At 40.9% G+C, this 4,166-nt stretch overlaps 1 pseudogene; it reads right to left on the bottom strand.

Moving 5' to 3' along the window:
- Nucleotides 1-1,853: 1,853 nt before the first annotated feature.
- Nucleotides 1,854-2,484, bottom strand: LOC125913603 (40S ribosomal protein SA-like; annotated as a pseudogene).
- Nucleotides 2,485-4,166: the final 1,682 nt, after the last annotated feature.

Here is a 4,166-nt window from a genome sequence, read left to right as displayed (position 1 = left end):
GTCCTCAAATTATTGGTGTTTTTATCTCTTATTCAATTCAACCAAGAGCTTCTTGAGGACAGGGACTATATCTTGATGATCTTGAGAGTCCTGCTTCTATCACAGTACCCAACATATAGTAGGTGTTATAAACATTGGTTGAAGGAATTTATGTAAATTGGTAGATAAAAGGACTGGTAGGTTTTTTAATTAATAATCTTCAGGAACTACATTTAGAAATTGTAGCAAATATTGTTAGTTGCCTACATAATAGCCACCTTCACCCCCCTTTTTTTCTTTTTTTTTTTTATAATTTATATCCAAATTAGTTAGCATATAGTGCAACAATGATTTCAGGAGTGGATTCCTTAGTGTCCCTTACCCATTTAGCCCATTATTTTTGTTTCCCTTCCCATATGTTCATCGGTTTGTCTCTTAAAGTCCTCATATGAGTGAAGTCATGATTTTTGTCTTTCTCTGACTGACTAATTTCACTTAGCATAATACCCTCCAGTTCCATCCACATAGTTGCAAATGGCAAGATTTCATTCTTTTTGATTGCCGAGTAATGCTCCATTGTGTGTGTATATGTATGTGTGTGTGTGTGTGTGTGTGTGTGTGTATATACACACATACCACATCTTCTTTATCTATTCATCCATCGATGGACATTTGGGCTCTTTCCATACTTTGGCTATTGTTGATAGTGCTGCTATAAACATTGGGGTGTATATGTCCCTTTGAAACAGCAGACCTGTATCCCTTGGATAAATGCCTAGTAGTGCAATTGTGGGGGTGTAGGGTAGTTCTATTTTTAGTTTTTTGAGGAACCTCCATACTGTTTTCCAGAGTGGCTACACCAGCTTGCATTCCCATCTTCCCTTTTTTTATTATCAAAACTCAAGTTTCAGTGCGGCAGTGTACCCCAGGGCATGTATCTTGATAGATCCAAGGCAGTCATGGCATCCCTATCCCTTTTTGCCAATAACACATTTCTGTTGACTATGATAGGGCATAGAGGGAAACTATGGAGGCTTCAGGGAGAGGTCTTGTTACTTTCTCTTCTCCCTTCCTGCTATGTTTACAGTTCTGTGAGGGATGTGAAGCCTGGAGTTGGGGCAACTGTCCTGTAATCTTAAGGCAGCAGGCTTGAGGACAAAAAATAAAATGCTGAGAACTGTGGATGGGGAAAGACAGAGTCTGAGTCTTTGATGAGATAACTGAGCCACACCAATGCTAAATTGCCTATCACATCAAACATCCTTTTATGTAAGATAATTAAAATGGTTCCATTGTTTAGGCCACTGAATGATTGAATGGTGGCCCCCAAAAGATGTCTATGTCCTAACCCCCAGAACCTATGAATATGACCTTATTTAATGACATAATTAAATTAAGTGTCTTGAGCTAAGATCATCTTGGATTATCTGAGTGAGCCCTTAATCCAGTGACGAGTGTCCTCATAAAAGACACACAGAGGAGAGATGCACAGAGAAGAGGAGAAAATGGAAGTGCTGGAGAAGGCAATGTGAACACAGAGGCAGAGATTGGAATTATTCAGTGACAATCCAAGGAACACCTGGAGCCACCAGAAGCTGGAAGAGGTAAAGGGTTCTCTTCTAGAGCCTCCGGAGGGAGGATGACTCTGCTGACACATTGATTTTGGGCTTTTGACCTCCAGAACTGTGAGAAAATTAGTTTCTGTTGTTTTAAGCCATCCAGTTTGTGATAATTTGTTATAGCTGCCTCAGGAAATAATATAAAACTGTAAGTCAATTCTCTGTTTGTTGCAGCCAAGGAGATCTTAATTAATATAACGATTATTTTTAAGTTCAAAGTAAACATATGAAAAAAAAGTATTGGTAATAATTCAGGAAGAGATCCTGGAGTCCCTGAAAATTCTTTCCATAGGATTTCAAACCAAGGTTGATACTAATCTTGTCAAATCTGGGAATTAAACATATCTCTGACTCCACTTCAACTTCACCCTACATCACTCTGCTTCAGGGACTAATGGCTGGTAGCAGAGATGAAAGTTATGCCCTCCTAAGAGGATTTTTTTTTTTTTTAGAAACCTTATTTTCCATCAATCTTATTCCATTTTGTTTGCCTTTGTGAAAGAGCAAGACCGCTCAGTGGTTGTTCCTACCCATTCAGGGGTCTGAGTGGTAGGAGCTGCAGACCAGTCTTCAGTGGCAGGCTGAGCACTTCAGTCTTCAGTACAGAACTGCCGAATAGGCACGGAGGGCACCTGCCTACTTCCAGACCAGTCTGTGACTTCAGGTTGAATAGTAGTGAACTCAGGAGCTGGGACAGTCCATTCACCCAGAAATTCCTCCTTGGTCACAGCCTTTTTCAGCAGTGGCCTGCACCACCACATGTCTTCAAAATCTCTGTAGAAGTAGAGATCAGGCATGACCTCCCATGGGCATTCACAGGAAATGGCATCAGGCATGCACTGAACTTCCCGGGCCAGCATCCACCACACCAGACCCACTGAGTGAGTTCCCTTGTTGCAATGGATGGCATGGCAATGTCCACACAGTGCAGAGGAGAGTCTGCATGGACCCTCCCTGGGTAGTGTGGAAAAGATCCTTTTTTTGAGGGGGGTGGCGTGCAAGTGAGCAAGGGGTGGGGGAGGTGGGGGGAGAAGCGGGGCTCACCCAAAGCAGGGCTCAAGCTTACCCAAAGTGGGATTCATGCTCACCCGATGTGGGGCTCGAGCTCACCTAAAGTGGGACTTGTGCTCACCTGAAGCAGGGCTTGAGCTCACCCAGTGTGGGACTCGAACTCATGAACCGTGAGATCATGACCTGAGCCAAAGTCAGATGCTTAACGACTGAGCCACCCAGGCACCCTCGTGGAAAAGATCCTTAAGACCATTTTTGATGAAGTTAGATTCATCCCTGGTCCAGCTCAATATGGGAATTTTTTTGTTCCTGTTTTTAAATATAAGCAAAAGAGATTGGGATTTGAGGTAGCTTCAAAAGTATGTACAATTTGGAACAGAAAGACAACATGTAAACATTTAAAAGTCAGGAAAAGAATAAAAAGAAAATCAAGAGCAGGATACATTGGAATGAAATATGCAAACTATCATGTCCTACATAATTAGAGTTAAGTCTCAAAATTAAAATTATTAGGGATCAAAGCAAAAAGAGTTAACCATTATGTGATCCATGTTGTCCTTAAGGAAAAACATATTAGTTTCAAGAAAAGGAAAGCTTTGCTTTTCTTGGCAGTTTTTCTTTAAGAACTTACCATGTAGGTTTCAATTTAAATATCACTTCCTCCAAGAAGAGTTTCCTAATGACATCCTCCCTCCAAATTAGGTACCAGTACTATGTGCTTACCATTGTATCACTCGTAAGATCCTTACAAGACTACTAAGTTCTTTGAACAGAAAGACTGATTAGCTTACCCCATTGCAATATTCCGGGGTTTTTTGGAGGGGTGGTAAGTGGGTTAATAAGACTTCATGGTGGGGGGGGCGGGGAGGGAGGGCGGGTCTAATTCCCATTCTAACAATGCATTGAGTTATGATCCAAGCTGTGAGTGGGACCAGAGTTTTCCTTAGAAAATAGCTTGGAGTATGTTCTAAGACATGAAACAGTTAACAGTTTAAAGCCTGTTTAAAATTATTTTGCCCTACAAAATGTTCACTGTGAACATAGCAGCTGTCCTTTGAAGTCATAGAACACTATTAGTAATGACACATGGAACATGGATTTAAGCAGCACAGCCTCCTGTTGAACCCTTTGAGATGAACCAGCTGAACCTGAACCCACTTATCAATCTTAGTCTCATTTAAAGCAGGACAACCAGGCAGTATGTGTCTCCTAAAGTGATTGATACGAGGCTAACAACACTACTTATGAAGTATTCTTGCCCTCCAAGAAAGTGGAATCTGCAAGTTTCTAAAGCTAACTTCCATTATAGGAAATAGAGGAGATAAAGGAACACAAGGAAGCAAAAAGACAAATCCAGAATATGGTAAATTCAATAGGACAACTGGTCTCTGTAATCAAGTCAGTGGCATCAAAAAGGGGTAAGGGAGAAGAGACTGCTCTGGATTAAAAGAGGCTTAAGAAACAACCATATGCAACTGGTTTAAAAATCTTGTCTCAACAAACCAATTATAAAAAGATAATTTTGACACAATTAGGAAAATCTCAATAAGGTCTGGG

The sequence above is a fragment of the Panthera uncia genome (genome assembly GCF_023721935.1).
Source record: "Panthera uncia isolate 11264 chromosome C1 unlocalized genomic scaffold, Puncia_PCG_1.0 HiC_scaffold_4, whole genome shotgun sequence".
In the NCBI taxonomy this organism is placed as follows: Eukaryota; Metazoa; Chordata; class Mammalia; order Carnivora; family Felidae; genus Panthera; species Panthera uncia.
Note: the sequence above shows the minus strand (reverse complement) of the source record. Positions and strands in the feature narration are given on the sequence as shown.